The sequence below is a fragment of the Microcebus murinus genome, chromosome 8 (assembly GCF_040939455.1).
Source record: "Microcebus murinus isolate Inina chromosome 8, M.murinus_Inina_mat1.0, whole genome shotgun sequence".
In the NCBI taxonomy this organism is placed as follows: Eukaryota; Metazoa; Chordata; class Mammalia; order Primates; family Cheirogaleidae; genus Microcebus; species Microcebus murinus.
Genome location: NC_134111.1, coordinates 98,782,580 through 98,796,024, shown reverse-complemented (window position 1 = coordinate 98,796,024; position 13,445 = coordinate 98,782,580). Strand labels below are relative to the sequence as shown.

Genomic DNA, 13,445 nt, shown 5'->3' with positions numbered 1-13,445 from the left:
TGGGAGTGGGGGTAAACTCCATGTTTCCTCTTCCCCTTGCTGAGAAGGCTGTCGTACTGGGGGCAGGCTGGAGGGAAAGCCAGACACTTGAATCTCTCCCAGGCCCGTGGCAGAGCCTGGACGGCCGAGTCAGGTCTGCGCATGCGCACACGGGCTGGCGAGAGCCGAGACGCGGCATCGGACGCGGGAGGGCGCGCTGGGGCGGGAGGCTGGAGCCAAGTGCTGACAGCGGCTGACGTCGTAGGCGCGAGGGTTGAAGGCGCGTTGACTGCGGGGCTGCTACAACTCCGGGGTGAAGGAGAGACGCCTGAGCTTCGAGGAAGTCACCGGGACCTGAGAGGGCGAACGCTCTCGTTGGGGAGCTGGAGGTGGGAGCCAGGTGATCCAGAAGGAACGGGCAGGTGACCGGCCGGGGGACTTAGCCTCGGAGCTGCGTCACTGCCAGACGGTGCGTTCAGGTTCTGAGCCCTCGGTCCGCACAGGGTGCGCAGCGACCTGGACGACGCCCGCGTCCGCCCAGCAGCCAAGGCGGAGACGGGGAGGCCGCGGGGCCGGGGCCTTGGGATCCAGGGCCGGGGAGCAGGGGGCCAGGCGGGATTCGGGGCCGGGGGGACAGGGCTCCAGGGATGTTTTCCACATCGGCTCCCACTGAATCCGCCCCCTCCAGCTGTGGACAGGGTGACTGTCGGTCACATGTGACAATGTGGGAGAAAGGGGTTTCCACCCTCGTCCACGTCTGCTCTGGAATTGCAGGATTATCCTGGAATTGCAGGCGCTGACTTTAGCAGACCCGTGGAAAATCTGGCACATTTATGTCAGTGCTGGCTCGGCTGTGGCCTGGGCCTGCCTGCTGCCTAGGGACACAGAGAAGAGAGAGAGGGGACGCCACAGCAGGCTGGCGTGGTCTGTGCCTGGCCTAGTTAGCCTAGTTTCCCCAAAGGAGCACGTGAGCACCAGTCTGCTTGGGACAGACTCCAGGACACTGATGAGGACATCTTTTCCAGAGGGCAGGGTCCCTGTGCCTACCCAGTGCTGCACACCCTTATGTCTCCTTCTCTCTTGTGTCTCTGTCCCCAACCCCCGACTGTGGGCCAGAGGAGCTGAGCCTCTGTTGGGCACAGCTGCCGTCTGCTCCCAACCTCCCCATGGCATGGTGGCCCCAACTAGGCCAGGCACAGACCAGACCAGTCTGCTGTGGCGTCCCCTCTCTCTCTTCTCGGTGTCCCTAGGCAGCAGGCAGGCCCAGGCCACAGTTGAGCCAGCACTGACATAAATGTGCCAGATTTTCCCCAGGTCTGCTCAGGGTCTGCTAAGGTCAGCACCTGCAATTCCAGGGCAATGGGCAGCGGGCTAGGTGGGGCAATACACAGGGCGACCTTCTCAGGTGGACACTCCCATGCCGATGCTGCCCCTGGCAGTGGGTAAGGGGATATTCATGAGATGGGGTAGAGTAAGCTGAGCAGGCACCACTCTCTGCAAAAGCAATGACAGTTTATGAAGAACTTGTAGGTCTTTGAGGAGAAAGCAAAGTTTCTTTGATCCAGACAACAATGTCAGACTCACTGGGATTGGGAAAGGGATAGGATTAAATTAAGAAGCAGGGTGAACTTCTAAAATCCTGCTAGACTGATAGGAAGGAAATAATGCAACGCCTGTGGCATTTTATGTAGCTGTAAAGAGCATTGGCAACAGGGAACATTTCTGCTGTCACAGAGGTAGCTCACGTAACCTGGAGCTCAGAAGACTTGGCAGCAGGAGAGCAGTCATTGGTGAAGGACACAGCAGAGGACCTGGGATGGTGACGGGCTTTGTAAGCTTCACCAAGAGCAGCTTCGGTTCAGACTTCAGAAGTTGGGGTGATTCTCCAAGCTGGGAGGGACCCTGTGGGGACCAGAGGTGCACCCCCACAATGAGTAAGGTAGTCCACATCCTGGACTGGAGAGTTCAAGACAGGAGGCAGCTGCAGGCGCAGCAACAGCACCCACTGGAACATGAGGATGGAGAACCTGGCTACCCTCCAGGGGTAGAAATGGGGAGTGAAGAGCAGGAGCCTGGGACCTTCAGGGGAGCACTCAGTCCTGCTGCAGTGTCTCCTTCTAGGAGCTGCACACCAATCAGGGCCACACGCTGGGTCTCTCCCTGACCCCTCCTGTCTCACGGGTGATACCTCTCTGACTGGGGGCCTTGCGGAATGGGAGTGTTTGCCCCTTGTAGGGTCTACCTGGAGTCATCCTATCTGCAGGGAGCAGGGCTCTGATGGCTCCTCCAAGCTCAGGAGCACAGGGACAGGGACCTGCATGGGGGTGGGGTGAGGAGTGGGTGGTTGGAGCAGCCTGAGGCCATGTGGATAAGCCCAAATCTAGACTTCAGTTTCAGTAACGCTTTATTGCTATACATCAACACCACACCCCCCACTCCAGGTTTTATCAGAATAGAACTGGAATTTTGATCTCCATCTGTTTCCCTTCTTTGCCTAACCCTCAGTTGGTTTGGAACTCAGGTACAAAAAAGGGATACAATTTGCGGGGGGCTCTCACACCCTAAATGCTTCCAGCATATGGGTATATGACTCTCTCTTCAGGTTGTGTCCTACCTGTGCCCCGGTTGGGCAGAGGCTGGGAACATAGTCCCCTGCCATTGCATAATCATGATGCAATTATCCCCTGGGCTCAGCGGGCATTGGTGGCAATATTTCAGCTTTTAGGGCCTGGGGTGAGACTGAGCCCAAGCCTGATCTCCCTCTCCTGGTCCTCTGTTTGGCATTGCTAAGGTGGTAGAATCTTTGGACATCTGAGGCTATAGGTTTGGAAGATGCCAGAGGGATTGTTGGGGGTGCAAAGTTGAATCCTAGGAAAAGGGGATGAATGGGAAGAGCAGTCATGGCAGAGGAGGAAGAGGCTAAAGGATGAGGGCTTCTGGGGATCCGGGAAGGGAAGGGGAGCTCAGGAAGTCCATCTGGGCACCTGCTGAGAGAACAGGGGTGAGAAACTCCCCTGAGGAAGCCCACAGTCCTTGTGCAGCATGAGGAGGAAGGAGTCTGGCCCAGTGTCACATCCCAGTCCCCACTTCCACTCTGCATCATCACCCATAATCCTTCAGTTTAAGCCCCTGTTGTATGCACAACAGTTGAAGGACACCTATCCCCTGCACAGACTCCCACGGCCCACTGATACCAGCTCATGTACCTTTCCCATGAGCAGCCCAGCCAGCGAGGCTGGCCACAGACACACTCTGTGCGTACAAGGCAAGGAAGGGCCTGTGATTCCATCTTTCAGTTTAGCAGCCCAGTGTCCTTGTCACCCGGGCCCAGTCCTGTGCTTTCCACCCCGACTTAGCTCTGGCCATGTCCACACTTGTTTCCAGTGGCCGTGATCAGCATTACAGTCTCCTTAGAGCTGGGCTGTGTTTGGGGAAACAGAAACCAGAAATGTTTCTCTTCTCAAGATTGTAGGTGTGCAAACACAACCCAATGTTCTGTTTTCGTGCCTGAGGTGGAATCAGTGAGAATGAAGTGGCTTGAGGACAAAGGAAAGAGAAGTTTATTAATTTGCTGGCAAATGACTTGGGTAGCAAACTGGTGTCTCAGAGACTACCATCCTCCCTGTAAGCAGAAACACAGGGATTTTTAAAAGGGGTTTTCAGCAGTGGAACTTGGGCCTGCTTGACCAGTGTCCCTTTGGGCTATTGTTGCTAAACTATAATTTGTGTTTTCGGTCTTGAGTCTTGGTTCTTGGGCGATGGTGACCTTTTCTCCAGTGACTATGATCTTGTAGTCCTTGTCCTTGTATGGACAATCCTGTCTAAAAATAATAAAGAACTAACAGCAAAGAATATTTTTCTGCCCCTTTGATCGGTGGCCTGGGGATGTAAAGCAAGTGTTAATTCCCAAAAAGGGTGGGGGTTTCATAAGGACAACTCGTGGAACATTCCTTTGCCTTTTTTTCCACCGTTTCCTCTGCCGCACATTCCCCACTGTCAATTTCATCCTTCCACAGCTGTGTGAGGAAGGGTGACGTAGTGATCGACCTGCTTCCTGCTGAACTGGGGTGATGTTTTAGATGGAACGTTTGTACTTTTTTATGCCATTGCTCTTTCTGTAAATGCCTTAGCGGTAGCTTTACAAAAATAACAGATGCAGGAGATTACCTGCATCTCCTAATGATGAAGGGCTTATGCAACAACTACAACTGTGAAGACTCACGACATGAAATGGGGGATACCTGATAAGAGGGCTTGTAGTTCACTTGGTAGGCAAGAGAAAATATTAGAAAACCAATCACCTCTCCTTGTCACCAGATCTCCACGTTCTACAATTTGCTATGACCAGGTAGCTTGCTGCCTTATTTTGTGAAGATGTACTTCCACCTCTGGAGAGGAATTTCTATAAGCACAGCATGAATAATTAGCTATAACACAAACACCTCTCTGTTAGCTAAAATATAGTCCAAATCAATGAGATTATCAGGATCTTCTTGAGCTAAAGAGATTTTTTGAGCAGCTATTGCCAATGCAATTTCATTGTCAATAATCCTTGAGGTCACAGACAGGTTGCAAAGCACACATTGATGAGTTGCCACTCCCCACCAGGGAAGTAGACCGGACCCAAAGAAGTACCCATCTCCATCTGGGATTCCCTCTGGGATATACTGAATTAGAATTAGCTGTAACACAGACATATCCCTGTTCTGCTAAAATGTAGTCCAAAGCAATGGGATTATCAAGATCTTGAGCTAAAGGGTCTAAAGGTTTTTGTTGAGCAGCTATCACCAATGCAATTTCATTGTCAACAATCCTCAAGGTCACAGACAGGTGTCAAGCAAGTGTTGATGAGCTTCCATTCCCCACCAGGGAAGTAGACTATACCCAAAGAAGTACTCATCTTCATCTCGGATTCCTCCCCAAGAAATACTGTTTTGGGGTCCGTTCTTCAGATGGAGTCCCCATCTAAAATTTCCCTTGTTATTCATGAAAATAATTTTAGGGAGTTAGTCCAGTGAGCAGTCTCAGATCTGTTATGGACTGACAAGGGGTGGTGAGAATCCCTAATAAACAAGTGCCCCCACTGTCCAGCTATTTCAGCAATTATGAGCTCCAAGAGGTCCTACTTTGCCTCCATAGACAAAAATGGATCCAAGGGGTGCACAGATTGTATCTGCTCCTGTTCAAAGGTTTATAGAGCCGTTCTCCGGTAGCAGTAAGGTTACATTCTTAAACCGAAGGTCTGTATAAGGAAGCCTATATTGTCCTTCCTAAAGCTGACAGATTGGTGATTTTCCTAAGCCTTGGGGATACATTTTTTCCTGGCATACTATGGTACAAATGGGAGTTCCATGGTCCTTACCAGAGCAGTTAAAGCACTTATTAACAGGGAAATCTAGAGAACATGGGGCTGAAAAGACTGTATCTGTTCCATTCTTATTAACAAAATGAGTAGTCAATTTGGGGAGACTGGTAGATCAATAGATAGTGCACCAGTGAGACTGTAGGTTCTTACTGTTGCCTTGTCCATAGTATCTGGTATGGGGCTGGGTAAGAAAGAAAAATGGGGCCTCTGATTACGGCACTGTTAGTTGTATCCAGTAGGTGATCAAGAGACCAGCTTCTGCAAATTCATAGTGTAGGAAGGTATATCAGTGAAATTATATACAGGAATAACTATGTGATCAGAATGGTCTTGCACCACCTGAGGTTTAGGATGACAAAACCAGCAGTGAGACAGGTTAGCAAAGGAGGAGATTATGGTTTAGGAAATCCTCACTAAGGAGGTGTCTCTCCATTCTATAGACAGAACAAATAGCCAAAGAAAAGTTAGCAAAAATATCAACATTTTGATTTTTCCTCTTTCTTATACAGATACTTCAGATTGCCTAAAGACTGGCTCATCCACTGGAGGCTTGTGTCTTCTTCTTCCACAGGACATCTCTTTACTCTGGTAAGATTGATCCATTGACAATTTCAATGAGGTGTGACTTGTGAGAATTACTTCATACGGTCCCTTCCATTTCTCTGCCTCTTGTTGTTCAAGTCCTTGTTCTTTCCAGGCTTTAAGCAACACCTGGTCACCTGGTCTTCTGGTTAAAAGGGTCAGGGTGCTCCCAACTTGGGAGGGGACTTCAAAGAGGCAAACTCATGTATAATGGTTAGTATTTATTTTATTTGGTTGACATAATGCTTTACTCTGTTTTCTTCACTTATGGTGCTACTACCATTCTTACCTTGGGGCACTAGGCAGGGTCTCTCTCTATTTTATAGGGGTTTATCATAAGCCTGCTTCTAGGGGCTACCCTCCTCTGGAAGAGGTCAAGCAGCAACCCCTTGTCCTATTTTAGTTGGGTTTCCAGCATCAATTTGCCATAGTTTTCCTTATAGTATGATTCATTTTCTCCATTTTTTCTATAGATTGAGGTCGCAAGGATGCATGCAATTTACATTCTAGATGGAGGACTTTAATTACTTGTTGAGTTACCTCCAATATAAAGGAGGTTCCATTGTCACTTTGTAGGGAGGAATAGAGACAATACCTTGGAATGAGTTCCTTCTGAAGGATTTCGGTAACTGCAGATGCTCTCCCCATTTGAGTAAGGTAACCCTCTACCCAGCCTGCAAAAGTATCAACTAATACAAGCAGGTATTTGAAGTTTCCAGACATTGTATTGATATCTGAGTGAAATCAATTTGCCAATCATTGAAAGGGTGGGTCCCATTATAGTGGGTTCCCTGTGGAGGAGGTCACTTTTCTGTTTTTGGATTGTTTTAAGCACAGAAAGCAGCTTTGAGTTATTTGTTGGACAGTTTGTTGTTAATGGGGTCCTCTTAAATGAGGTCCCCACCAAGTCCATTAAGGCATCATGCCCCTAATGTGTATATTCATGAAGGTGCCTCAAAAGGGCTGAGCCAAGCTTTGGGTAGAAGTCTGAGTCCATGAGAATTTTGTCTCCACTTCGCTGTGTCATCCCAAGTGTCAAAGCCCCAGCATTTAGCTGTCTTTCCATCCTCATCAGTGTAGTGGGGTTTCTATTAATCTAAATCTAGTTGAGGTATCAGGAGCCCCAAGGAAAAGATCACCCCAAGGGAAAGATCACCTTTAGCCATCTTCTTGGCAGCCTTGTCAGTGGCCTGACTTTGTTTTGCAACATAAGTGTCTCCTTTTTGGGGACCAGGAAAGTGCATGGTGGCCACCTGCTTGGGCTCAGCCACAGCCAATATCAGAGCTATTATTTCAGTGACACACTTAATATCTTTATTTCCTGCCATCAGGAGCCCCTTTCCATCCAGATGGCACCATGACCATGCAAGACCACAAAAGCATAATTGGGATACCTGTCTGCAGGTGGTGGTGGTGTGTCATTTCCTGAATTTGGTATCAAGGTGATACTGTCTTTATAGAATGAATTAGGGAGGATTCCTTCCTTCTTGATGTTACAGAATAATTTCTGTAGTATATGTCCAAGCTCTTCTTTGTAGCTCTGGTAGAATTCATCTCTGAATCCATATGGGTTGGGGCTTTTTTTTGTTGGAAATTTTTCATTACAGTTTCAATCTTGCTGCTCATTATTGGTTTGTTCAGGCATTCTATTTCTTCCTCATCGAGTCTTGGGAGGTTGTATGTTTCCAGGAATTTGTCCATTTCCTCCACATTTTCTACTTTATGTGTGTAGAGATTTTTATAGTATTTATGGATGATGTTTTATATTTGTATGTTTTGGATTTCTGTGATATCAGTTGTACTATGTCCTTTTTCATTTCTGATGGACCTTACTTGGGTCATTTCTATTCTTGCTTAATCTGGCAAGTGGTCTATCGATATTGTTTATCCTTTCAAAGAACCAAATTTTTGTTTCATTGATTCTTTGTTTTGTTTTGTTTTTTTTCATATAAATTTCATTTACTTCTGCTCTGAACTTTGTTATTTCGTTTCTTCTGCTGGCTTTGGAATTGCTTTGCTCTTCCTTTTCTAGTTCTTTGAGCTGTGATATTAGGTTGTTAATATGTGATTTTTCTATCTTTTTAATGTAGCATTTAAGGCTATGAATTTTCCTCTTAGAAATACTTTTGTAGAATCCCATAGATTTTAGTGCCTTGTGTCTCATTTGTCTCCTTAACTTCAAGGAATTTTTAATTATCTTAATTTCATTATTGATCTAATAATTATTCAGAGGCAGGTTGATTAATTTCCATGACTTTGTGTGGATTTGGGTGTTTGTTTTGGAATTGGATTCTAGTTTTATTCCACTATGGTCTGAGAAAATACATGGTATGATTTTGAGTTTTTTGAATTTGTTGAGACATGTTGTGGGAACTAACATGTGATCAGTCTTGGAGAATGTCCCATGTGTTGAAAAGAAGAATGTGTATTCAGTAGTTTGGGGGTAGAATATTTGTAAATGTCTGTTAGGTCCATTAATTTTAGAGTCTAGTTTAACTCCAGAATTTCTTTCTTTCTTGCCTTGATGATTTGTCCAGCTGTGATAGTGGGGTATTGAAGTCCCTGGCAATTATGATGCTAGTATTTATTTTTTGCTTAGCTCTAATAGAATTTGCTTTATGTATCTGGAAGTTCTTGTGTTAGATGCATATATATTTAGGATTGTTACGTCTTCTTGTTGAATTGCTCTCTTTATCATTATATAATGACCATCTTTCACTTTCTTTACCATTTTTTATTTAACATCAATTTTATCTGATATGAATATGCCTACACCTGCTCTCTTTTTGTTTCCATTTGTGTGGAATATTTTTTCCTACCCTTTCATGTTGAGTCCGTGTGTGTCATTGTGGTTTTGATATGTTTCCTGGAGACAGCAGACTTGGATGTTCTTCCCATCAATTCAGCCAGCCTTTGTATTTTCAGTGGAACATTCAGACCATAACATTGATTGATAGAACTGATATGTGGGATGCTGTTCTGTTCATCATGGTAGACAGAACCTCATTGCTTTGTTTTCCTCCTTGTGCTATTGTTTTATAAGAGCTATGAGCTTTAGCTTTGTTGGGTGATTGTACACTGGTGGGTATCTATTTTGCTGATTCATATATGATGCAGAGCTAATTATTTCCTGCAGAGAAGGCCTGGTCGTGACGAATTCTCTCAGGGTTTGCTTACCTGGAAAAGACTTTCTTTCTCCTTCACTTGTGAAACTTAGTTTTGCAGGATACAAAATTCTAGGCTTGCGGTTGTTCTGTTTACAAAGATTGAAGATGGAGCCTCAACGTGTTCTGCCCTGTAAACTCTCAGCTGAGAAGAGTGCCATTAGCTTGATGGGTTTTCCTGTGTAGGCTGGTTGTTTCTTTCATCTTGCTGTTTGTAGAATTTTCTCCTTCATTTTGACTTTGGTCAGGTTGATTACTGTGTGTTTTAGCGATGTCCTATTTGCTATGAATCTTCCAGGTGTTTGATGATCATCTTGTATCTAGGTTTCCGAATCTCTGGCAATACCAGGGAAGTTTTTCTCAACAATTCCCTTGAATAAAGTTCCCATACTTTTAACTATTTCTTCTTCTCCCTCAGCAAAACCTATGGTTTGTATATTAGTTTGCTTTGCATAGTCCCATATCTCTTTAAGTGATTGCTCACTCATTTTTATTCCCTTTTCTGCCTCTTTAAATGATTGGAGTAGCTTGAGAGCCTTGTCTCAATCTCTGAGAGTCTTTCTTCTCTTTGGTTTAATCTGTTGAAGCTTTCTGCTATGTTTCAAAATTCTTTAAATTACTCTTTCATCTCCTTAAGTTCTATTATATCATTTCTTATATTGTTTAGATTTTTAGGAACTTATTCATTGATTTACTGAAATATTCTTTTGGCTCCTTTTTGTTGGTTTTCAACTTATTCTTCAATTCCATACATCTCATTTGCCATTCATACTCTGAATTCCATTTCTTTCAATTTAGCTATTTTCTTTGGTTGGAATCCATTACTGTAGCCACATTGTGATGACGTGAGGGTGTCAAATTGTATGTGTTTTTTTTTTTATCATGTTGTCAGGTATTTTTGCTAGTTTCTTCTCATTTGACATCTCTTTTCTCGACTCAGTGTAAATAGGTTTAGAGAGCACTTATTGTCCTTTATTGGGACTTCTCCTGCTTCATTAGAAGAAGGGGCAGTCCCTATATTGTACATTTTTCCTAGTCTGAAATGTTGACTCAGCAGGGGAAAACTGTGTGCCCTATAAGCCTATAGTGTAGTTGTTCTGTTTTGTCCCATTCACCTGGGAATGCCACAGTTGAAGCCAGTGCTGGACAATCTTTGTGTGGGGTGTGGATTATTCCCCAGATTATTGTAGGAGGTTCCTGTTAGGGATTGGGTTAGAAACTCCCCATGAAGGGTGGCATTGTAAGGATTGCTCTTTCCAGGCTCTCCCTACAGAGGTGACAGTGGCTGCTATCTAGGTTGTTGTCATGGGTGCCTGGGCTTTGGGGACTTGCTCAAACCAGGTCCAGGTGTAATGGTAGATTGAAGCTTGCAGGTCCCTGGGGGGATGTTGGATCTCAGGACAGATCTGCTGGCCCAGGGGTAGATATTCAGGGGTGGGATCTTAGATACTAGGTGCAGTGCTGGAGTCTCAGAGGCAGTGATCTGGGCCTGGAAGGACCTCTGGAGCCACAGGTATGGAGCCTTGGGTTGAAGGGTGAGTGCCTCAGGGCCAGAATTGGGGTTTGTAGAGGCAGAGCAACCCAGGCACCAGGTGTTTCACCAGCTCAGGCACCATAGATGTCCAGTTGTATGGGCAGGGTTTGGTTCTAGCAGCCCAGGGACCACATAGTTCTCCCCTCATGCCAAGTCGTGCTGAGGCGGTCACCCAAAACTTCCAAGATCAAGCCTGTAGGGACCAAGGAATCTCGTCTGCTCAGATCCCAGCATGCTGGGGGGAGGGGTGCTAGACTCCTAGACACAGGGCACAGCCCAGGGGAGCATCTGTCTCTGCCTGCCCTCTTCAAAGCCTGGTAAGGGAGATATGAAGGCTATTGCTGAAAAGCTGAGTCCTGTGCTAACTTGGTGCTATGTAACTGAGAGCTCAGGGTAGAATCAGCTGTAAAAACCTGGGATTGACAGCCACCAGATCCTTACTGCACCTGTTCTCCAGTGCAATGACCATGCACAGACTATAGGCAGCTCCCCAGTCAGTCCAGACAGTGTCTGTGGTGGTGGAGGTAGCCCTCTCACGACTCATGCCGCAGTGCCTGAGGGGTGAGCATGGCACCCCAGGTCTTCATCCTCCCTATCTTCCTCATGTGTAGATGTCTCCCCACAGATCATTTTGACCTTGTCAAGTGAATCACCTGTCAGCGTCTCCTTCACTCTGAGCATCCTACAGCACTTCTCTGGGGTTTCGCAATGTTCCTTCTGATAAGAGCTATCTGTAGGGAGCATCTGCCTGCAACTTACGATCCTTTCCTTGTGAGCGGATTGCTCACAGGCTGCTTATAGTCTGCCAATTTTTCCTCATTATTCTCCTCCTTCCCTTAGGCATTTTTCTGTAAATTAGAAAGCAGCATCCCACTCAGAAGACCTGCAAAGGGAATCAGGTTGATAATCCATCTCTCGTACCCTCAGTGACCACAGGGCCCAGAGTCTGAAGGCTGTGCAGCGTTGCAGAAGAGAAGTCCACTGCTTTCTGAAGCTCCCCAGTGACCCAGACCAGAAGATAAAATGCCTCCAAGGTCCCCAGTGCTGCAGCTCTTCTTCCTGAACGAAAGCACCTCTCCACTTTCTCTTGAATCCCAAGGGCTTGCATTGACCTTGGATATCTGAGGAATGACTCAGCCTGTTTCTGCTCTGGAACAGTGACTGCTTCAGCTTTTACCTCCAGCCAGGGCAGAGGCCACAGACAAAGCACCCAGTGTGATCCAAGGCACTGTGATGGGAGAAGAGGACTTTCTCTGTTTGGCCCGAGTTACTTCTTGGCCCTTTGACCAAGAGCTGTTGTAGTATCTGAGTGGCCTAGTGTCACTCACCTCACCCCACTAGTTATCCCCCAGTTAAGACAATGTGGCTGACAAGCCCCTAAGGCTGCCATTGGTCCTCCTTTGCATTGCCATGACTGGCCCCATCACGTGGGCCTGTGTAGTTGCTCCACATTTGTTTGTTGAATGGACACATAAGTGCATGAACAAATGAACACAGTTGTCATTCAAGAGAAGAGATTCCTTAGCAGCCAGTAAATAATCATCTTGGACTTTTATATCTTACTATCCCAGAGCCCTTCAGCTACCAGCAGCAGGTTTAACAAGAAACTTAGGAGCAGGGAAGCTGCCAACAGCAGAACTTGCCATGTCATGCTGTGAGTGACAGGAGCATCAGAAGCCAAGAGTTTGGGGATGGAGAATCTTTGCAAAGACCCTTTGAGAACTGAGGCAGTTGCCCCTACCATGGAGCCACAGGAAATACAGAGAAGGAGCCTGCAATGAAGGGATGGGAAGGCTAACTCAATTAATTGGCCCAAATTGAGTCTCCCTTCACTATCTGGACAGAAATATGTGGCCTTAAGAAATAGATCAAATAATGTCTCCTTGTCCATAAATCTCAGTGGATGCAGAATCTAGTCACTGAGTCTCTAGTCATCAAGCCAGGGTAGCCAATAGCCCCAGAAGCCAGCTCTGTGAAAACCACGATGTCCTGGTGTGGCAGAGTTATGCAAGGTCACTGGTGTCAGAGGTTAGGAAAGTGGAAGTTCGTCCACCTCCTTCCTTCCCCAGGTTCCCCTCACGCTCAGCCTTGGAGAGGCCATGGAGAGCACACAGGCTCTCACCACCTGCCCTGGAATCCATCCAGTTTGGAGACCAGTGGTCCGTGAACTCCACATACCACTTCCATGGAGGGAGGATTCACTTCCTGGATGGCAGTGAGGTCTGCACAGCGTCTCTGGTGGGGCCAGAGACCCTCTGCACACAGGAAACCATTCTCCTGGTCAGCAGCTTTGCAAGACACTTCTGCCTCCTAGTCACTCAGTTCTCAAGGGTGACCTGAAGGAAAACCTGTGTGTGTGTGTGTCTGTCTGTCTGTCTGTGTCTGTGTGTGTATGTAGTAGAGGAAAAGGATAAAATAAAAAAAGAGAAGGTGTTTTTTTATGTTTCCTTCCCTGGGTGAATATGGCTACACATGCGTTCCAAGGAAAATCTATATTAGGTCATCTGAAGTGACCATAGGATGTTTCTAGGTGACGTGGCCTGATTACAGGACGGAGGATGAACACAGAACTTGAGTGTTCAATACACTGGTCAGTTTATTTTTATAACCCCCATACCCAAGGTTAGTTCCCTGTACATGAGCAACTGAGCATAGCAGCGATATCAGTCAATTCTGGAGTTGTTTCACAAGGGAACAATGGTCCCATATTCTCAGACCTCAAATGGTTACTAAAGTTAAGGTGCTGGACAGAGTTCAAAAGACAAGGCTGAGATAGGCAACATAAAACAATGCAGCCATTTGAAGTGCTTCTTGGTCTCAA

The 13,445-nt window shown here is 46.5% G+C and overlaps 1 protein-coding gene and 1 long non-coding RNA gene across 2 annotated transcripts in view; one reads left to right on the top strand and one right to left on the bottom strand.

Moving 5' to 3' along the window:
- The window catches only part of LOC105862858 (nuclear autoantigen Sp-100-like), a 90,231-nt gene that overhangs the window by 17,382 nt on the left and 59,404 nt on the right, over positions 1-13,445 (bottom strand). The window lies entirely within an intron of this gene.
- On the top strand, positions 190-11,639 carry LOC142872390 (uncharacterized). The gene is made up of 3 exons (XR_012920631.1): positions 190-379; positions 5,854-5,932; positions 11,552-11,639. It is a non-coding gene; the product is annotated as an uncharacterized LOC142872390 (long non-coding RNA).